This window comes from Cyanistes caeruleus, chromosome 14 (genome assembly GCF_971803275.1).
Source record: "Cyanistes caeruleus chromosome 14, bCyaCae1.hap1.1, whole genome shotgun sequence".
Taxonomy (NCBI): Eukaryota; Metazoa; Chordata; class Aves; order Passeriformes; family Paridae; genus Cyanistes; species Cyanistes caeruleus.
This window is the reverse complement of record NC_141714.1, coordinates 2,469,559-2,492,156: the sequence shown is the minus strand read 5'-3', so window position 1 is coordinate 2,492,156 and position 22,598 is coordinate 2,469,559. Positions and strand designations below refer to the sequence as shown.

The window sequence follows — 22,598 nt, the reverse complement described above, 5'->3', positions numbered from 1 at the left end:
GAGCATTATCCTTTTGCTGTGGGAAGAGGGGAGGTGTCCCTGGATGCTGCCATATACAGGGATAGAGTTCCTGGGTCTTCCCAGGATACAAGATTTTACACATAGAAACTAACACACAAAAGTCTCTTTTCCTCCCCCTCTGGAATTAGTTCTACCTCTGCAAAGAAAGGGGAAACAAATGAAATTTCACCCACAGAGCATCGTGACATTTTACAGCCTTTTAGAATGAGAGTAGCAACAGAAAATCTGAGAAAATAGAACCAAAGCTGCTGGATGCCTGTATGTAATTAATCCCTTTTCATTTGCTACTTCAGATTTTATTAATATAACAGAAGAGAAAAAAAAAATGGATCAGGGCTGAATCAAGCACTTCACACCAAGAAGAGTCAGGATTTCTTTTCTAAAATCTTGTTATTTTCTAGCATACAATAGAAACCAAATGTCTCCATCAGGATTAGGCCATAAGCCACCCACAAAAACCAAGCATTGCCAAATATAAACTGTCCCAATTCTGTTGTTTTTTGGTTTTTTTCTGTCAGCAAACAAAAACACCATCAGCTTGTTTACACAGAGCTTTGCAATTAAGAAAGGCAAAAATTCAACAGCTGATTTTCACGATTTTCCATGCAAATGGAACATTTATCAAGGCAGCAGAAAGGTGGGAATGGCCAGTTCTCTCACCAGGTTAAATTGCATGGCTTGAGATCTGTAAAGAGGAACCATAATAAAAGAACAAGGCAGGGTGAAAGGCCAAGAATTCCCATTTCCCTCTGGGAAGTTATTAGCATGAATTAGGAAGTGTTAGTCACTGCAGAGTGTGGGTGCAGAGCACAGGCAATGATCAACATCGCTTTCAGGGAGAGCTTTTCTAAACCCATAAATACATTTATTAAAAAGCTGACTCCTTTCCCAACATGGAATTCCATGGAATTGATCCTGCAGCACTGGCAAGGCCCAGTGGCTTCTTCCCTTTTGAAGCTGCTGGAGGATTGGCTTGATCCTGTTTCAGAATGAATCAAACACAGAGGTGCTGTTCAAGTAACAGGGAATGGGGGTTAAAATCCTGGAAAACTGATAGAAAAACCCATTGGAATGGGGGTTAAAATCCTGGAAATCTGCTAGAAAAAAAACATTGGAATGGGGGTTAAAATCCTGGAAAACTGCTAAAAAACCCATTGGAATGGGGGTTAAAATCCTGGAAATCTGCCATAAAAACCCATTTCAATGGGGATTAAAATCCGGGAAATCTGCCATAAAAACTCATTTGAATGGGGGTTAAAATCCTGGAAAACTGCTATGAAAACCCATTTGAATGGGGGTTAAAATCCTGGAAAACTGCTAGAAAAACTCATTTGAATGGGGGTTAAAATCCTGGAAAACTGCTATGAAAACCCATTGGAATGGGGGTTAAAATCCTGGAAAAATGCTAGAAAACCCATTTGACACCGAGACAACTGGATACTCCATCAAAGGTAGATCAGCCAGCTCAGGGTTGGAGTCTCTTTGTTTTTGAACATTTCCAAACACGAGGCTTTAGGATTTAGTTTATCATGTGTTTAAACTTCAGGCTGAGATCTGAGTACATTTTTCATTTACATTTGTGCTTTTACAGAGTTTTACAGATCAGATGCTGGATTAGAAGTGTTTCAATTGTTTCCAGCTATCTTGTCAGAAAGCCTCAGCTCTGGATATTTGTTCTGTGTATTTTTATTTAAGACCATGACACAGAGCAAGACTTTGTGGATCAGCATATCAAGGGCTTATTGTTATTGTTTGGAGAGAGGTTTGTTCACCCAATTAAAAAAAAAAAATAGATCCAACATTCAGTAAATCAACGTGATGTGAAGAACATTTCAGTTTCAAAAGATGAGATCATGTCAACTTAACTTTCCTGTCTGTTATTTACAGTGGGTAGGCAGAATTCTCACAGTTGTGCTTTTCAACAGCCTTCATATATTTAGTCAGAAATCTCTGTTTCTGGAAGCTTTCTGTGTTGTCATGGAAATTATCACCATGTCCCTAAGACTAGGATAACGATTTTATGACAGATTACAGGAGGCAGAGAAGGAGAATATTTTGGCATAAAACAATGCTAAAAAGGAAAAGAAATCACATTATATTCTTGGACCCTAAAAAGGCATCCAATTAAAGATGACTCTTTAATCTCTGCCCATGCTTTGTAACCAGTCAAGTACAAACCTTACCTACCTGAAGGAGGTATTTTTTTTGCAGGATTTAATGCAATCCCTCTGTATCATCCAGGGAATATTGGTCAGGACACCTCAGGCTGCTTCCAACCTTTTTTTCCTGTGCAGCACACCCCAAAATCTAAGACAAACCACGACAGAACATGAATATTCTCAGGAAGGTTTCTGATCATTTTAATCTGAATCTTGCAGACTTTTTTCTGTTATAGACACCCTGTGCAATCACCAGGTCTCCAAACCTTTGAAAATTGCTCCTAAATAAAAATCACCCAACAGTGATTTTCAACAACAGAGGAAACTCTTGCCAGGTAAGGAAAGGGATGAGAAAAACAATTTTAACTGAAGAGAAAACTCTTTCTGCCTATTGCTGCACTCTAAGCCCTGCAGAGGTGTCCCAGGAATCTGGGAAGCAAAGGAGGATCCTGTAGAACCCAACTTTGCCTTCACCAGGGCTAGAGAAGTGAGAACAAAAGGCTGATCACAGAAAGGTTAAAGATAATAAAGATAATAAAGATAATAAAGATAATAAAGATAATAAAGATAATAAAGATAATAAAGATAATAAAGATAATAAAGATAATAAAGAATCCAGCTGGCGCTAAAACTCCAACCCTGCTGCCTTTCCTGGTTACCTGAACTCACTGGCTAGAGCACTAAAGAATGAAAAATTCCTGCTGCTTTCCATCTAGGGTACAACTAATTGAGCTACAAATAGAAATAGCACTTAAGCAGCTGCCTAAAACCCAAAATACCTAAAATTATTCATATAAATAGAACTGATACTTTTCATATTTTTAAAGTGAAAACAAAGAGAAAATTAAACTTTAAAAAGTCTAGAATTTTTTTCATCTTTTTGGGTTTTTTTCAGAGACATTGTTGATCATTTTGGTTTTCAGACAATTTTTAAAATTAATTTTAACCTTTTTTTAATGCAAATAGCACAACACAGGAGTACATGGAATCAAAGTTAGGATATTTCAATCTGTTGCATAAGGCCAGAGCACAGATTTGTGCCAGGAGGAGAGAACAGGCTCTTTAAAACCCTGGAGGGTTTTAAAAGATGTGTAAATGTGGCACTTGGGGACATGGGTTAGTGGTGGCTTTGGCAGTGCTGGACTCGATGATCATAAGGGTCTTTTCCAACCTCAATTATTCTGTGATTCTATGTCTGAGCTGTTTTTAGTCCAGTTCCTGGAAAATCTATTAAAAGCCTCGATGAATCAGAGCCTGGATTTGAAAGAGTTCTTAGTAATGAATTGAAAATATTTTTATTGTTTATTTTTTTCCTAATATTGATATTCAAAACTGTAACTAACTCCAAGAATCTGAAGCTTCAAAATTTGATCTTCCTCTCTACTTTCTAATTATTAAAAAAAAACCCGCTTTTGCAACTATAAAAGATTTTTCACATTAAAGGAGATTTGACAAAGTGGAGTGGTCCTGAAATAAGCCCCAACAAATCCCAGGTGCTTTGAGTTTCACTGTTCAACAGGATCTTGAGTGCTCAAGCAGCAATTCCAGCCAGCGACCAGGAGAGAGCAGGCACAGACAAGAGTTTGAGGATGAAACCCAAAATCGCAGCGAGCTCCTGGTTTAAGTGCTGAAGCTGAGAGGAAGAGCTGGATGATTTTAAGGCCATTATTTAATGGTGTGTGGGTATAATTGAAGGTTTCCAAATGGCAAAAATTAAAGGAGGAAGTTCTCTGCCAAGGGACAAAACCTCCCTCTTAAAAAACAAATCAAATCCCTGATTTTCTTCCTGGCAGACAATAACTTATTTCAGTCCAATCATTTATTTCAAAAGAATAAAGAAACTTTCATGCCAGAACAACCACACAGAGAAGTGTTTCAACACAGACCATCCCAAAACTGGAATGGTGCCAGGGCTGCTCCTCTGGGATTGGGATTTGGAAATTTGAGTGGTTAAAGCTCCTTTGGGATTGGGGTGGTTCGGGATGGTTAAAGGCCTGCACACGAGGAGCAGGGAAAGACAAACAAGCCTCAAAAGCACAACACACCCCCTGGACCTGATAGCATCCTCCAGCCACTTCAAAAGAGCCCAGGTCTGTTTGATATTCCCTTTTCCTCCTTGAATTTGGGAACATGTAAACAGGGAGAGCTGGGCCAGCAGCTTTGAGCTGAAGGCAGGAGCTGCAGAGGGAAGTGGGAGGGGAGCAGCTTGCCTGGCCTGGCTGATTTCAGACGGGAAGGGCTCTCTGCTGCTGCCTCCTGCAGATCAAACACAAGATACAGCCCTTGCAGAATACATGCCTTTATACATTTGGGAGCTTCCTGGCCTGGCACGTGGTTACCCTATAGGATTCTGTGCCAGAGCTCCTTTGCTGTTGGGGTTTTGTTGTAATTCCTGAGAGCTGTCCAGCTTCTTTGGATGACCTCACTCCTGGAATTTGCTGTGCACATGTAGTCCTCAGCCTTTGGAATAAGGAGGACTCTTTAAACAGCCACAGGAGAAAACCCAAAACCTGTAACCCTAAAGGATGCAAATCCGGGAAGAAAGCAAAAATAACCCAGTGTTTATTATTTTTAGGTTAGTGAGAATTTTATGAACCATCTCATAGCTGGATGTCTGACTCACGATACTTAAAAGCTTCAGGATGTCAAACCTATAATTATTTACCACTGGAAAATCAAAGAGAAACAGCGATTTTCATAAACCTCAAGCTTCAGAACAGAAGCCAATCTCTGCTTGCACCAAGAGCCTCTTTTTGAAGCGGGTTATTTTAGAAAGGCTCTTTATTGAAATTCCTCTAAAACATCCTGTCCTGATGTCTGCTGGAGAGGGCAAATGAATAAATGAGGCACTGGTCAGATGGGTCAGCACTTCCCCAAGCAGTGAGGTGCCTGCTGACCAAAATCTGTGGTCAGCAAAACATGTGAATAATTCCTCGAGGCTCACTGAAGCCACCCCGAGGTGTCACCACTTTTGTTGCTGCTCTGTTAGAAAATAAGAGGGGAAAAAAACCACTTTGCCTGAGCTTCTGTGAGTTGATATTTCCCATCACAGCTCTTCAGCAAGAGGAATTTCTCATCATCTCTCTCCACAGCTCTCACTGAGATTCATGGCCAGCCTTCAAAGTACCCTTTTACAGCTTCACAGAACTTTCCCCAAACAAATTCCTGCTGCCTTTTCACTTGTGCCAGTCAGATGCCACCTTGATCCTTCTTGCTTAAAAAACTGGGGTCACTTTGCCCATTTCCTGATACTGGGCTTTTAATTCCTACCACTGCTATCAAAACTACTCCAGGGACCAAAAAGCTACAGAAGCATCATCTTTGGATAGTGAAGTTTTTTCCTCCCCTGAATTTTTGAATTCAAATTTGCAAACAGGGCTGTGCTGCAAAGCAAAGCAGGACAGAAAGAGGAGATGTAAAGCTGCTGGCTGTGTGCTCTCGGCCGCTTCCCTCTGCTCTGACATTGAAAAGAAGCTCACAGCTGAAAATGTGAGGCTGCAGCTGGTTCTGAAAGGAAAACCCTTCCCAGTGAGGGAGTGCCTGGCTGGGGATGGACGGTGCACAGCAGCTTTTGTTCCACTTCAGTCTCAATGCCTTTGGAAGCCTCTTCCATGAAGAGCTGAGATTTCCTCCTCCTCCTCCTCTGCTCCTTCCTTCTCCCACTTTTATGTTTTGTACTTCAGAGCTGGGCTGTTCTGCTGGCCAGGGTCAGCACAAGGTCATGACTTGTGACAGGAGGTTAATGGAGTTGTTAAATAACAACGTGAGTCTTTTCAATGGCATGAATATTCCACCCCACCCTCTCGCAGACACACACACACACTCGCTGTCTCTCGGCTGAATTCTCGGGCCATGCACTTGCACCTATTCGATTACAGTATTTAATACGTAGATTTAATTCGTTGAAGGATTTCTGGTCATTTCAAGAAGCTGGGAAAATATTGGAACTGTCTTTTGATAGCTGAAATTGATAAATATGGTGCTGTTGACATTATGCTGTGGGCTAGAACAGGACACAAATCTCTAAATTTGATCAAAGTTAATTAATTTCCTTTAAGGATGTCTGCAGGTGTCACTGCGAACAAACCCATGACTAAAGTTGCTTTAAAAGTTGTATCATTTTCAAAACATTTATTACATATTTATATGTATTATTATGTATTTATACTCATGAAATAGCTTAGGGGATCTGGGTGAGACTTTTGGGGATGGAGATGTGAAAATCACGGAACTGTATTTCAAGATTGCGAATTTTTGAAGTCAAAGCACTATGATGTGAGTGCTGTTTTTGGGAGGATGAGGGAGATTAAAGAAGGGTTTAGAAAGTGTCAAGCCAAGAAACACTAAACCTTTTTTCTACTCTCATCTGATAAGCCCATAATAAATGCATTATTGGACCAATACCTTAACAGGTATTTCCCATTTTTGTTTTCTGTCCTTCAGATGACCTCACTCCCTGTAGTTTGCTGTTATTCAGCATAACTGAGAGTGGGATACTGGATGAAATACTAACATCCCGATATGCTGTGAGGTTGGATAACCACACAGGAGTGTGAGGGGGGCAATAGTTGTGGCTGGAGAAGAGAAATCCCACTGTCTGCTTTGCTAATGGCAGCTCTGTCTGTGTCTCTGAATTCTGAAAGGGGCATCATTTACCTCCCTCCCTTAATCTCATGGGAACCTTTTGATCTCAGCTGGATCTGGCCCCTCAGTTTACAAAGCACCGTTAAAGATAGATAAAAACTGAAAACAAATCATTCAGATCAGAAGACTTGAGAAAAGAAGCCAATTGATCTCTCAAGTCAAAAATCTGCAACCTCGCTAATATTTTGAATCCAAGAAAGAAGGGGCTGAGGTGAGCTCTACTTATGTTTGACCCTAAATATGAACCAGAGCAGCAAATCAAAGTAAACTGCACAACTTCCCTCCTGGAAAGAGAAAATCCAAATCTATTTGTTTAACAGACTTCTCAATCTGCAGCAATCACACAGCTCTTACAGCCGTGTTGGATTTGGAAACCGCCAGGTATTTCCCAGCTACCTTTCACAGCGTGACAGAGCCATCAGGGGAAGAAAGCAGATCCCATTTCTCCAGAAAAGCTGACGTCAAAGCATTTTGAAATGGTTATTTTTGACAGACTTGGGAATTACTTTTGCAGTGTAAACTGCAAAGCTGCGATTAATAATTCATAGCCAATACCAATCAGTAGAAACGCAGACATTCCAAAGTGAATTCCTCTTTGATGCAACACCTCTGGAAGGTGCTGCCCCAAGATGTTCTGTCTCACAAGGTGACACATGCAAGCAGGGCCGTGCCAGTCCCCAGAGATCCCCAGGTGTCAAGGACAGGAAAGGAAATCCAGCTGTGTTGTTTTCCTCCTCAGCTCAGCTGTTTCCCAATTGATGGGTGCGGTGCTAGAGCTGTGGAATGAGTCTCAAAGGACTGACACCTACCGAGCACTGCCTCGCTTTTGTTTCAGACCGACAAAGGATTTATTTGAGGTAAACACAGAAAATAAATACAATCATTTACTATTTTATGCGCAGCCTACTGTGTGATTTTTGTCATGTCTTCTGTGTTGCTTGCTCAGTGACAGCTTTGATGTTCTGGATGGGTGTGATGCTGTTACAGAACCAGAGACGGCAGGTTTTGCTTCAGACACTTGTCACTGAAGAAGCTGAAAGAGCGAGGGCCGTGGTTTTCTGTGGCTTTCCATCAATGTAGGGCAGCTGCCCCGTTAAAAAGTGTCCTACAAACATCTGTGAGGGGCCCCAGAGCAGGCAGGTGGCTCCTCTGTGCCAGAGATGGGCAGACAGCAGAGCTAAACACAGCAGGACAACGGGACTTCTCTTTCCTAAAAATCTACTGGAGCGTTTGGGAGAGGGAATGCTGAGAACCAGCCCTGGGGCAAAGCACAGGCAGCACAATCTGCTCCTTCTTCCTTGCCCCGAGGGGATTCCTGATCTTCATTTGCAGCTTCTCCTTTCTCCCAGCTATGCTGGATGTCCACAGTATTCAGAACTCACCAAAGGGCTCAGATCCCTGGATTTCCTCTCTGAATTCCAGCTAAGAGTGGCTAACAGGGCCTGGATTCACCTCTAGCCCATGACAATTTTTATTTCCCAGTCCCAGAAGAGTGATTCTTCTCTTCTATTTGCTATTGTGGTCAAAAAGAAACCAAAACTCTTGTCCCCCTTAGATTGCTGGTGTAGAAACTTCCTCAAGTTTCTTACTGTTTATCAGTGATCCCTGGAATGTGATCTGGAATCCTGTCAGCATTCCATGTTTAATGTAAGGTATTAAGTGTATCAGCACTTTAAATCAAATTATAATATGTTTTTCCAGGTGTTGATTGTTGGAAAAAATATTTAACTCAAGGACCTGAAAGCCAAGCAGGGAAATTATTTGCAATGACAGCATCACGTTATGATGGAAAAAAATATCAAATTTAGGTAGAATAGTGGAAGTTACTAAAGTATTAAAAATGCCTCTGAAGGGAAATCTGTTAATGAATATATGGAGGTGGGGATAACTGGGAAATGTGCCATGGACTGACAGGAGGAGGCTGGAGAGCTGTGGGACAGAGCCTGGCACAAAAGGTGCCAGCAGAGGGTACTGCTACTTTACCTCTGCAGAGCTCCCAGGGGAGTGACAGCCCCAGGGGACAAGCAAAGGGACCTGAGGGATGCTCACGGCTCTCCTGTCACTGAGGAGCTTCGTTAGTAATGGGGCAAGGGAAAGAACATAAATCCAACTTGAAATTGTTGCCAAAGACAATAAAATCTATATGTTGTTCTTCCAAAAAGCTGCTCTTTAACCCTCAAGCTTCCGGGACAAGCAGAAGGTCACAACTATAAAACAGTGGGATGGAATTATCCTCATGGATTTTTTTATTATTATTTTTAATTTTTTATTTTTTTTTAATGCTTTGTTGCTAAAATGGTACAGGTAAAGGAATTAAAGTCCAAATGTAAGTAATATTATCAGTGTATGTGCTCATAGTCATGCAGATTGGAAAAAACCTGAATATAAACACTTAACCCCTTATGCTTGTAGGCATTCCTTTAAATGAAAAAAAACTATGAAAAGAATGTTTATTGCATTAATTGATTTGAAAATAAATCCACAAATCTCTTTGCTGAAGCAGTGAAACCACTACAAAAAACGTGGGGTTTGAGCAGGGCTCATTCCCCATCAGATCCTGCTTCCACCACAGGGCTGAGCTCGGAGTAGCCAGGACATCCAGCAGAAAGCCCAAACCCCAACCCTTCCTCAGGGAAAAGGAAAAGTAGGCACTGAGATTTATTTTTTATTTATGATAAAGGCAGCTTGAGAGCAGAGAGCAGCAGAAAGTTCACACCTCAGCTACCACGTGATCTACTCCTGTAAGACCAGCTTAGAGTTTAGCTGCAGTGTTCAGAGTAACTTCATTTGTTGGACTGTGAGCACACAAGGCAAGGGCTCCAGGACTCTCTTTCCCTGAGTTTGGTGTCATCCAGGGACAGGTTTTTGACCTGCTCCTTTACTCACACCCACACCTGCAGTGTTGCTGTAGTCAGGCAGAGAACACCCCTGTTTGTAGAGGTTCTGCTGGACTGAAAAGTCTGTGTTGGTGTCAGCGTTTTTGTTTGTGCATAGACAACTAACCCTAATTAACACAGATTATTCCCCTTATTTCATTTTGTTATTGTCTTATTTGAACCAAACTTTGCTTTGGATTGCAACAATGTGATAGATTCACATTGCTCTGTGCCAAGATCCATGGAAGCAGCATCTCCATGCCAAGAAAAAGGAATTTCCTTGTGATGTACTTACAAAATAGCCTTTTCAGAAGTAACATTTCATAACCCAAGTTTAATAATACAAAATTACAGAGTATCAAGTTGCCTTTTACCTTGCTTTGAACCCTAAATTAACTGCTACTGTAACATCACTACTGCAACCCAGTCATATCAGGGATAAAAATAGCACGTCTGGCTTGGACTTGGGGCCTTATCTGGCAAATTCTTCCCAAAATTCCACACACGAGCCTTCCTCTCCCCAGCAGCAAATTAAACCACTCAGGAAGCTTCCTTGTAGAGAGCAAGAGGAGTGCTGAGCTAATTTCCACAATTAGCAAAAGAATGAAGACAAATCGAAGCAGATGTAAATAAGAATAAAAAGCAGCTCCTTGACTTTTATTAAAAATGTTCTTTGTTGTCCTGTAATGACTAAACTAAAGTTTGTAAGTTTATAGTTTCTTAATCAGTAACCTGAACTGGAAACTGGGAGTCCTCCAGCAGACAAATCTGCATATTAATATCTGCAAAGTGATTTTTGATGATTAGGAAAAAAGAGATTAAGAAAGAATAAGTGTTATGAGTAAAGATGACAAACTTGTCAGTGGGCTCATCACAGAAGGCAACAGCCACGGCTGGTGAGGAATGCAGCTGGGCCAGAAATCAAAAGATGTCCTGGGACAAAAGATGTCCTGTGAGCTGCACAACCCAAAAAAAGCATCTTCAGCCACGGGAGGGAATTGCTGGATCTATGAGATGGAGTAGGCAGCTGAAAATATGGTTTGGGTAATTCATTTTTGGGGATATATTTCAGTCCCACAACTGGAGATATTCTTAACTAGCTAAACCCTGGTATGCAGATTGATAGTTTGGATATCCTTCACTTAAGCAGGATTGTAGAATTTGTGGGTTTGGCCTTTTTGTTTGTTCGATTGTTTCTTTTATTTGGTTTTTGGTTTTTTTTTTTAACATAATGATCATTACTTTGACCATTGAATCTTCTGAAAAACGTAGAAAGGATAACACTAGAAGTGAGCAGTGATTTCTGATCTCGAATAGATTTAATGTCAAATCACCTCCTGTCAGCAAACACCCTGGGATGTAGCAGATGAGATTCCCAGAGCAGCTGGTTCCTTCTCTAAGGAGGACAAAGAGTGTACCTGTTGCATTTCTTCTGAATTCAGAGCTGGGCTCCACATTTCAACCAAAAAGGGAATTTAAAGATGGGCTATGACCAAAAGAGCAGATTTAATTTATGTACTTCAGTGAATATTATATGACAGATCTGTGTTCCCTTTCATCCAACATCCCTTGAGTTTTTATGAAAATTATTATGAATTTCTTGAGTACATTTCTTGTTTTACTGTGCAATAATGAGGAGAGAATTGGCACGGGGCAAGCTCTTTCCAGGTTCATCATAGGAACACCTTGATCAAAACACAAATAAAGGGTCTTCTGGTGAAGATCTATTTAAAATATCTGCAGTCACAGGCATACTCCATTTCTGAAAGTAACTCTTTCATACCAGATCCCTTCATTTTTCTTGTAAAACTATTTTTACTTCTTTCAGTATTTTGAAGATCTCACACGTGTGGATGACTGGGCTGGAGGCAGAGCCTCATCCCAACCTCTTTTATTAACAGCAGAATCTTAACTTGAGCCAAGCAAATTATTCACAGGCAAACCCCACCTGACTTAGCAGCACATTTGCTAGCACTGCACGGAAGAGGTGTGGTTTTTTTTTATGCTAAGTCACCTCTGGAATGTATTTAACGAGCTCGTTCTTCCTAAGTCATGCATAGCTTAAATTCAATTCAAGGCAGGCCGATAAAACTGGTCAGAACAGTCTCCCAGGGCTGCTCTCAGCGTTTGACAAGATGGGGCTATAAAATACCCTCAAATAGTCTTGTGGACAAAAGCACAAAAGCCTTGGTTTCCACAGCTGATTACTTGAGTGTTCAGGGGGAGAGCTGGCAGGAAGAGAATCGCTGTTGGAATGTCCTGTGTCACATGCAGCACCTTTGTTTTTAACTGGACTTACCACCACCCCTTGCATCTGAATTCAGCTTAATGGGGAAGCACGACTCAGGACTTTCATTACTGCAGCTATCCATAATTATGGCCAGCAAACTCGTGTAATGCATCCATGAAAACCCTCAGAAAATCTGCGGCATCTGGTCCAGAATTTCAGGTGGCAACTCTGCAGGATGACATTTCTCCAGAAAAGAGCCTAAAGTACAGGTTACAGAAGCATGTAGGGCTTAGTGACTGAGTCTGCCAAAACCCAGCTCCGAGTTTAACTGTGTTAAAGAATTCCTATGAAAAGTTTATTCTATTTTTACAGCAGTATTATTGTTGTGCCACTTCAGATTTCTATTTTAGAGGTCACCTAGAAAAGCAGAAGTGATGTACAAGTACAAAGATTATATAAAGTCCTACAGCTGGGGGTTGCTGTGTCCTTTCCAAGGAATCTGGGACAGCAGCACCGAAGTTGTGGCTCCTTCTCACATCATCAAGCAGAGGAAAAGCAGAGCTGCAGGCCACCTGGGATGGTGCAGAGCTCCTGACTGACAGCTAACAAAATGTAACCTCTGGATCTGGAAACGAAGCAGCACGGTCCAGGAACGTGAGAAATAACTCCTAGCAGAGGCCACAGTGGCATTTTCAGAGAAGTCCTATAAATTATATAATTGTACTTGAAGCAGCTGTATTGCTTCTTTCTCTGATCTCCTCTCAGTGCAGAATGAATTCTTGTGGATTAGCTTGTTAATAGATAATCCTATTTAGTGGGTATCTGTGCTGCAAGGCAGCCTTGGCTTCCCACCCATCCAGTTCGGAATGTTTATATTTAGCTATTTTTCTGGAAACAGAGCTCCAGCTGCAGCACACAGCAATTATTTGGATGGATCTTGTTTTTCCTCAGGATATGTCTATTTTTTTGGTGTAGACTGAACAGTCTCACTAGAAATATGTCATTTTGCCTGAACAGAGTTTTGAAGAAAAGTGTGTTTAACTAGTATGGCTCCAGATCCATGTTAGAGCTTGATGAGACTTGCAGCCATCCCACATTCCTTTGGGATGTACATTACTCTTATTAAAAATTGATTTGTAAATACCTGAGGTATTCCAGGGCAATGTTAGTAACTGGAAGCTCCAGGGAGAAAAGAAATATCAAATTATCTCACTACATTTTTCCTCTCTAACAAACATCTTGACATTTCCTGATATTGAGATGCTTCTTCACTCTGTTGGAGGATGGTGCTAAACCCTGTTAAAGAAATGGACACTGAGCCTCTCTTCTTTTCCAGAAGTGAATGAAAATCAGGCACCAAAGGAGTAATCCCTATGGAGATATTTTCTATATGCACACTTAAATTGCTCTGGCACCTGCTGTGCTTGAAGGGCTTGCAGCAAGCTGTGGATAAAGAAGTGATGAGAGCAACCTGTCAGTTTTTGAATTTTAGGATCATTATCTTTATCCTTTACCTTTCTTTGCACAGCTGTCACAGTTCCTAGTCCCGCTGCTGATGGCTGGTTTGAAACTCAAGACTTGCTGTTATTTCTTGAGCCCAGGTGTGGGCTGTAAATGTAAGGCTGGGTGAAATACCACAAAAAAAGACTTTGGGAGATTCTGCTTCTGAAAATGGTTTGAAAGATGTTATGGTGGCATGAACCAAGGGGATCTTTGGTTTAGTTTTCCAAATGGGAGATGTCTTCAACACATTGTATGGCCAAGCAGCCCTTGCTGAAGGAGAAAACTGGAAGAAGCCTGGGCCAAGCATTATCCTCTGGCAGACAACTCCAAATGAAAAAGGTGATCAGATCCCCAAACTCACACCTACAGAGCACTTTGCATTTATGCTGGAGAAATAAAGGTGCTCTATTACCTTGGAGTGATGACAGAGCAAGCCCTGAACACGCTGCAGGAATGCCACACTGGGCCCTGTATTCCATGGTCACTCCCAAACACTCGTGGCAGGGAGTTTTCCCCCCGCCAGGAGCACTGCTGCAGGCTTCCCGTGGCTCTCCAGGAAGATCAGAGCTGCACAGCCTCACTTGGGACCCCAAGGGGAAGTGTTTCCTGTCAGGGACAGGATAACACCCCTGGACACACACAGCCCTTTCCTCTGGCCCAGCTGCCCAAGAACCTCATAAACACAGACAGAAAATCAGGTTTGTTTTTAACCAGTTAGCAGAACAAAAGTGGCTGGAGGTCAAATTCTAAACCCTGCAGGAACACATTATTTACTACAGACTCTGTATCAGAGAGCAGCAGTTCCTCCCAGGCACAAAACTTTATAGATAATATTCCTGAATTGGATCAAGTCTCCTCAGTATCAGTTATCAGTTTTAACTAAGAGAATAGTGTTGTAATTACAGGCTGTAAAGTAAATTGAGCACCATACTTGCTATATAGAAATAATTGCTGGAAACGTGGTACCTTATCTCTTTTTTTCAATAAATTAATAAGGAAAAGGAGTCAGGCTTTTGGGCTAAGCACCACAAAGATCAAGCTCACTCCTGTAAAATCATAAAGGAGAATTCAGTGGAACTTGAAATTGGCCTAATGAAATAGTATTTTATTTATTGCTACAGTATTTACTTTTTTTTTTTTTTTTTTGGTAGGTGAAATGTTTCAGAGCTGTCATTGAAAATACTGCAACAGAAGCATTATGATAAAAAGAAATCTGAGCTGGTTACAAAGCAGCTGCAGCATTTCAACAGTATCATTTAAAAATTAAGGGACAGACATCAATATTATTCACAACAGCAAACCCAGAAAGTGATTTTCTTTGTGTATTTTTTTTTTTAATCCTTATATTATCATATCTGCTCTGCTGCAAAAATCCAGATGGGTTTTTCCCCTCCTAAGAAAAGCCAGATGCCCTCTTTATATCTGGCAACAGGCACTTTTCTGGAAGCAGAGAATCAGTCTGTTTACATCTAATAAAAACATCCTACAGATCTATCAAATAAAGTACTCCAACGTTGTTAATAACTGCCCACTGTTAATAAAACACCACGAGGAAAGATAATGTAAAATAGTCCTAAATCATTACTAACACTTACGAGATTCTTGTGTTTTTTTTATTTCCTAAGAGTCTGTTTGCTCCCATTTATAAATTCCAAACCCTGGGACTTTGGCTACTCCCTATGAAACACAGTAGCAATACTCTGTGGTAAATATAACAAAATATAGAGAAAACAACAAAAAGAGTTATATAATCTGGCAGAATGAATCCAAACAAAGTGTTTGGGACCTTGGGTTCACCACAATGCCCTTGGTCCTCCTGCACACGTGCTTCTATAGCTCTGCTTTCCACAAAAGGGAGATTCCAGGGCATTTAATCAGAAATTCCTGGGATGACTCTCTCTCCTTGTTTGTGGCGTTTGTTTTTTAATTGTGTTTACATTCTTGCTTGTGGGTTGGGAATTTTGGTTTGTTTGTGATGAAACATCAAAGTTGAGTCCCAAATTAATACTGTGCAGTGGTATATTCCTTGCACCTTCCCACAAGAGCACAGCCACACACACAGTTACCAAGTTTTGTGCAACTTTAATGAGATTAAATTAATCTGTAAATCTTTTTGTGATGTGATTTTGCTTTCTCATCCAATTTTCCCGCTGTTATTTTTCCAACTATTTTGCTTATTGAATACCTATTTTTGGATTAAAAAAAAAAAAAAAAAAGCTGTCTGAATCTTCTGAAATAGAAGAACTCATAAGCTGTAGACATATAAGTTTTTTTCAGTTGATATTTTTAATTCTGTTTTTCAGAAAGATGCATTTTAATCCTGACACATGCAGTGCACAGGTGTGTGGACAATAATCTTTCCCACACAGTGGTTACTGCACAAATCACACACAGGAAATGATCCTCAGTGAGAGCAGATAAAACTCGACCTGAGATTGCTGGATTTTGTGGCAGAGTCTTTGCAGCTCTCAAAACTACACAAGCAATTCAGCAGAACTGCCAGTAAATAGAAACTCCTTGCCTTGTGCAGAACTTTGGTGTTTTAAAATCAATAGTGAAGGCCAGGGTGTGGGGCTTGTGAGAGGTGCCAGAGAAGGCAGAGCTGACTGAGAATCTCACCAACATCAATTTAACCAAAGTCACCATTTGAGTGTTACCCCAGAAACTATTTCTCTCCCAAATATTGAGGTGTTTGCCATGCAAAACACATCTGAGCCTTCTCTTTGGGTTTACACAACACATTAACTGCCAGCACCACCATCCAGTGGAGCAATTCATTTACACTTTGAAAACTGAATATTCAGCTGCAGTTTGGGATCCTTTTTCACCAGGATCAGTTTCATATTTAGCTGCTTTGCTCTTCTGACTGCCTCCTTAACATTTCTAGGGAAGAATCTCATTCCACCTCTGAATTATAAACTAGATTGGGAAACTCTATCTGGCTTTAAAAATACATCCATCTATTTTAAATGTGTTTATATATACTTAAAAGATATTTACAGAGATTTTCACCTGGTTTGTTTTTCAGCTGGATCAGTGTCCTGATGTGGTTCACAGTGCAGAGCTAAGGGCTGGTGTGCCTTGTTGCCAGGGCAGGAACAGGAGCAGGTAGGAACCAGTAATACAGCAAAGCCTTCGTGTCATCAAGCCAAGCCTTATTTAAGATGTGGCCACTTTTGCCTGGGATAAAAACCAAATTAATTTCAGTTCCTTACATTTGTGTTAGCTCTGCAGAAGAGACCTGTGTCCTCTATGAGTCCATTTAGTAGCCATGACTCAGTGGGATTCCTTTATTACAAAACCAAACCAGAATTCCAGCACGCTTATACAATAAACTTTCACCACATCTTAATTATGTATGGTCACGCTGTCCACTCAGAAACACCTGATAAAAATCTCCAGCGAGTGCTAACTTGACAGAATTCCTCATTTTTAAAATTTGCATCTATTTGAGATTTTCCCCGGGGTTTGTCTCCCCAATACTCCAAGTTCACCCACTCATTTCCTGTCCTCACCCTGGAGCTGCAATGGTTCTGTGCTAAGGTTTAAACCTCTCCCCTCGGGAGTGCTCCAGCTCTACAAAGCTCAGCTTAGGCTTTGCCTCTTTCCAGGCCAGACTGGTCAGTATATGAGCTCTGGATTAATGGGTTCAGGCTCAGGTGTGAGGTTGGGGTGCAGACCCAGCCTGATGTCTCTGCACCCAGTTCTGGTGCTCATGTCTGAGCTGGCAATGCACTTCAGATTTATTCCTAAAGTATTTTTTGTTTACATTGATCTGATGGATGCTACCCAGCTTCCTCAGCCTTGGTGTTCAGAGGAAATCCTATCTGACATAATTAATTTCTCCTAACCAAAATCGATGGGTTTGTAAAGCTCCATAGGAAATTTGACACAAAATAGACAAACCAAATTTAAAAACTGATATGAAATCATAGAATGGCTTGGACTGGAAAGGACCTTAAAGATCATTTAGTTCCAGTCCCCAAATAAAATATGGTCTCTTCTCTCATTTATTGAATATTATTGAATAACACAGATCCCCAGTCCTATTAAAGCAGAGAAGGAATTTTTAGGACATAGAAAGCACTTTTCCTCCTTTCATTTAGGTCTGTATCAGCAACCCTGGGACATCCTAAATGATCAAATGCAGACAGGCGTGTGCTAGTTCCATCTACACTACATTGCCTCCCAGCGTACAAAGGTTCCCTTCCTAATAAATCCTCCTCTAAACCTCTGGTTTAAAGTTCCATTTTCTTTTCTTTATTGTCAGAAACCTTATCTTTATTACTTCATGACCCTCTTGTCTGCAGAAAGGGCAATTCCAAGGCTGAGTGATGAACAAGACAAAGAAATTATAACACAGATGGGTTGGGTCTTGCAGGATTGGTCTCTTCCTTTGGGAGGAATTCCAAGCTTGGACATAGTGCTACCACACTTTGGAAACTTTAAAACCCCACGTGTGTGGTTTGTCATTTTGCTGGTTTGAAGCAGGAGAGCTCCCGGGAGCTGCCTCAATAGGAACTCTGGAACCTGGACCTGCTTGGAATTTATAGAACCAACAGGGAAATCAGCACTCCCTGGTATCCAGTGCCATCCTTTCCCCTGAGGGGAGTGGGAATTCCCTGAGGAGAACAGGGATGACCTAAGGGAAGCAAGAATTGTCCTTGAGGGGTGTGGGAATGCTCTGATGGATGGGGGAATGCTCTGAGGGGAGCAGGAATGGACCAAGGGCAGCGGCATTGCTCTGAAGGCAGCGGGTTCTCCTGAGGGCAGTAGGAATTTTCCCGAGGGCCGTGGGAATTGCCGCAGAGGGAAGGGAAATTGACCTGAGGGAAGCAGGGATGCCCCGAAGGGGATGGGGATCGCCCTGAGGGCGGCGGGGATGCCCCGAAGGGAGCCGGGATGCCCTGGGGGAAGGAGGAATGCTCAGAGGGGAGCGGGACTACCTCGAGGGGGAACTGCGCTGAGGGGAGCGAGGACGCCCTGAGGGGAGCGGAAAGCCGGGGGCCGGGAAGTGCCGTGAGGGCAGCGGGCGGTCGAGGCCCAGAACATGCCCTGGAGGCAGCGAGGATGTCCTGAGGGGAGCGGGAAGCCGGGGGCCGGGACGTGCTCTGAGGGGAGCGGGAAGCCGGGGCCCGGGACGTGCTCTGAGGGGAGCGGGGATGTCCTGAGGGCAGCGGGCGGTCGAGGCCCAGGACGCGCCGCAGCCCCCGCGGCTCGGGGCGGGCCAAGGCCGCCGGGTGTGCGCGGCCCGGGGAGGCGGCGGCGGAGGAGGCGGAGGCGGTGAGGGGAGGGGAGGGCAGGGCTGGGCTGGGCCGTGCCGGGCGAGCGAGCGAGCGAGGGACACCTGGGCGGCTGCGCTGCCTCCTCCTCCTCTCACGTAGGTTTCGACTTTCTTCCCCGCCCGGAAACTTGGTGGAGGCGCCGCGCTTGCCGCCGTCGCAGGCCGGGTTGGCGCTGGGCTTCCAGCGCCTCTTCCCTCCCCATCCCGAGGGAGAGCGAGCCCTTTCCCAGCCCCGGTGGCCGCAGGTGAGCGGGGACGGTGTTGGGGGGCGGGAGGGGATCCTGTCGGGACTGAAGGACGTGGGAGTCCCTGAGGAGGCGCGGGGCTCCCACCGGGCTGAGGTTCCCTGAGGAACTCGGGGGGTCCCGACCGGCCAAGCACGGGAGTCGCTTGGGAGGTCCCACCGGGGCTGAGGGGATGCGGAGTCCCTTAAGGAGCTCGGGAAGGAACTCGGGGCTCCCAGAGGGAATGCGGGGTGCCCTGAGGGTCACGGGGCTCCCAGAGGGGATGCGGGGTGCCCGCCGGGCTGAGGTCGGGGGGTCGCGGGTTCCCGAAGCTCCCGGTTCTCACAGCGGAGGGCTCTCGGCCGTGACCGCGCGGGGCCGCAGCCAGTGTCCCTTATCAGTGACACGGGCAGTGCAGGTGAAGGCTGCCGGCCCCAGGGTTTAACTCTTCACAGCTCCTTCCTGGGCAGGACCCACCAAACCCGGCGACTTTCTGCTTGTGGGGGTCGCAGGGAGGCAGCGGGGCAAAAAATGTCTTTGCTATGAGACGGAAAGCGGCAAAGTCGGCGAGTTTGCTGGTAATTAATGCAGGGGAGAAAAAAAAGCCTATAAATAGAAGTTGAGATAAACAAACAAAGCACAGCAAAATAAAGATGTGGACCTTTTGGAAATACCTTAAAGATAAGAAGTACAGGTGATGATAAGGCTTAGTTTAACCCAAAGAGTAACCATCTATCTGGAAACATTTTTATTTCAGAAGGTTGTTGTCATTTTTTTAATGAGGGGTGTAAAGCGGGGTGAGGCTGTGTGTTGCTGAAGGGGTGATGCTTGGCTGGGTGCACTTGTTATCTCGAGGATAATGTCAGGAGAGAGATCTGATGGAGAAGGAGCAGACCAGGCAGCAGGCGGCTGATGCCAGCGCAGGAGGTGGCAGGGACAGCGGGGCTGCCCCTTTCGGTGGCACTGCAGGCTTAGTTTGCTTTAAGCCCTGCTTGAAACGGCACTTTCAACTCCTTGAGTGGTTTTTGGGACCTACTTTACCTCGGAAAGTAAGAAGTGCAAAATGAGTGCTTCCATGCTGCTTACCAAGCTGAAAAAGTGTCATATTTAAGCTTCTGCTCCAGTTTTCTAGCCAAGGAGAAAGGACCAGAACAAAGTTTCCATAGGAAAAACTATTCCAGCTCAAGTAAGTGGTAGGGGAGATCTCTGCTGCGCAGAGGGTGTGTCGCAGCAGGGGCACAGCGGAGATAATTGGTGGCCCAGAGAAGTTTCTGTCGCTGTCACAGAACCCCATAGTTGTCCTGTGTAATCTTTAAGCCCCTGGGGGCTCAAGCAGCCCAAGGTTTGGGTGGTGGAGAGAGCTGGAGCTCTCCTGCAGCAGCGCCAGTCGTGTGTGCTGTGCCTTTGAGGGACTGCGCTGACGTTTGTCCTTGATGCCGGAGCTCTTTTGGCAGCTCTCCAGTGAAGGGAGAGCAGATTGCACACATGGCTCCTTCAAAACAAAACTTCTTTCTCTGAAGTTGCACACTCCAAGTTGCCTTTCACAATTTCCCTGAGCAGATGTAGTGTGTCTGCTGCTGAAAGGGCCTAAGGCAGTGGGAATATTTATTCCCTCCCCCAAAGGGATTTGCTCCCTGGACCAATTTTCAGAGTCAGAACAGCACCAGTGCTTGTGCAGGGCAAAACAAAGGGGTCATATGGCTGGGGATGGAGCAGGGAAATGATAAACAGGAGGCCAACCTTCTCTGGGGACTTCCCAGCTGGAAAACTCAGCTGTGTTGGAAATCCACACCTTCACTCTCCCTGTCTAAGTGTTAGCATGCAAGCTGAGTGCAGATGGGGTTCGTTTAAATAACGGGGATCCACTGGCATAAAACCCAAGGGAGGGATGGGAGAGGAGGACCTGTGGTGTGCAGCACAAAGGAACATCTGTTGAATGGCGAATTTCAAGTTTTTCACTGAATCAATAGTGAGGAAGGTGAGCAAGAGTTAAGAAACCATCCCAACCATATGGCCTGCAGAATGAGGGCTCAAAAAGGTGGAAGAAACAGCTCCAGAAGGGACCTGGCAGATACATGACCTCTGAAAAACCCCTGAGGTTTGAAGATACCTGATGAAAGAGGTTGAGATTGATTCTGGATAAGCTTAGTGCTCCCTGAATGGCAATTCCAATAACTTGTGGAAATTTTAATTAATGGGTTTGTAAACTACAGCAGTACAGAACTTCCCCAAATGTGGTTAATAAAAGAATTTACACATTTATGGGATTGTAAAGTCTTAGACTTCTATACCTAAAAGCATAAATATCACAGCATAATAAAATACCTGTAGGTCACGAAACACCCCTGCTATATTTTCTCTTTTCCTTGCACTGACATAGACATATATTGTTTTTTGCATTAAAATAAAAACTTCCTGCTGCAACAGCTCTATTGATTTCACTTTGAAAATGAAGCTGCATCATTTCATTCTGCTCGTGTGGATCTCCCCAGAGGAGTTGCAGCTGTTGCCTTACTCACAGGCCTGAATATGTTTTGCTGGTTTAATACAAAACCCTCTTGTTTGGCTTTTCCTTCTCAGTTTACTTTAGTGGTTCTGCTCATACAGTTGTTAGGAATTGCATTTGACAGTCCCTCGTCAGTTTGTGGTCCCTGATTTATAGCACATAAAATGTTGCTCTTGGCTTAGAAATTTCTTGACACGAATGAAGTTTGAAAATAGGAAAATATCTGGCAGATTTTCTGATATTTCAGATAAGAAGTTGCCCATGAGTCAGTATCTCACAAGTCAGCTAAAAAGGGTTAGAGGGGATTTAGATGAATGAGCAGTAAGAAATACTGTGCTGGACCAGGAAAAAGCACTTAGGGCTGAAAGGAGGGAAATGGAATAAAGCTGGACAAATTTGGAGAGACAATCAACAGCTTACAGGCAAAGGTTTTTAAATGTTTTTTAGAATATATATATATATATATTTATATAATGATCCCCTTAGTTTTGAGGTTCCCTGTGCAAATTTTGTTTGGAGACCGCAGTGTTTCTTATTTGGAATACTCTGGAAGGGAAGCACTAGAAGGGATTATGTATTTTTTAAAAATGTTCTCTAACTTTGCCTGTACCTTAAATCACACAAGCTTATAAACAGCTGCAGCAGTCTCTTTAAAAGCTGATTTTCTGACAGTTAGAAAGGAGTTGAGATAAAACTTACCCAGTTTCTCTGAGGGTTCAAGGGACTCACCTGTGACATCAGTACATCATGAGCAGCCCTATCTGTAAAGTTCTCAGACTTATCTAAGGCTGGGGGGTTGATAACAGAGAAATTCTTCTCACCTAATAAACGCTGTTGCAGATCTCCACAATAAAATAAATAAAATGCAAATGAATAACGGCGGCATGGGAACTGAGAGCTGAGGATTTCCTCTTGTACGCGATCGCAACTGATCAGGAGCAAAAATTGCTGCGTGAATATTTGGAGGAGGATACATAAAAATAAACATGATGGCTCTCCTGGGCCTTTTAGTCTAAAATCCAATTCCCTGTGAGAGCAACACCTGGGGCTGCTTTAGTCTTAATCTTCGGGGGGGTGAAAACCGAGGAAAAAGGAGATTCTTCTCCACCCCGCAGCTTGTTCACGGGCTCAGGAGGAATGTGGCTGTTGCA

At 43.3% G+C, this 22,598-nt stretch overlaps 1 protein-coding gene and 1 long non-coding RNA gene across 7 annotated transcripts in view; one reads left to right on the top strand and one right to left on the bottom strand.

The window, feature by feature from the left end:
- LOC147650496 (uncharacterized) overlaps nt 1-19,337 on the bottom strand; it is a 28,519-nt gene extending 9,182 nt beyond the window's left edge. Inside the window, exons 1-3 of one of the 2 annotated variants that reach the window (XR_015276159.1) lie at nt 18,781-19,337; nt 16,446-16,613; nt 2,209-2,328 (exon numbers count right to left, since the gene is read on the bottom strand). This is a non-coding gene — a long non-coding RNA (uncharacterized LOC147650496). Of the gene's footprint in view, nt 1-2,208; nt 2,329-16,445; nt 16,614-18,379; nt 18,678-18,780 lie in introns of those variants that run through there. The other variant, XR_015276158.1, reaches the window with a different exon arrangement.
- Nucleotides 18,688-22,598, top strand: part of LOC111929237 (ligand of Numb protein X 2-like) — a 28,937-nt gene continuing 25,026 nt past the window's right edge. Inside the window, exon 1 of one of the 5 annotated variants that reach the window (XM_086850096.1) lies at nt 18,688-18,962. The gene's annotated coding sequence lies outside the window, so the exon portion shown is untranslated. The remainder of the gene's footprint in view (nt 18,963-22,598) is intronic. The other 4 variants (XM_086850097.1, XM_086850099.1, XM_086850098.1 and 1 more) reach the window with 4 other exon arrangements.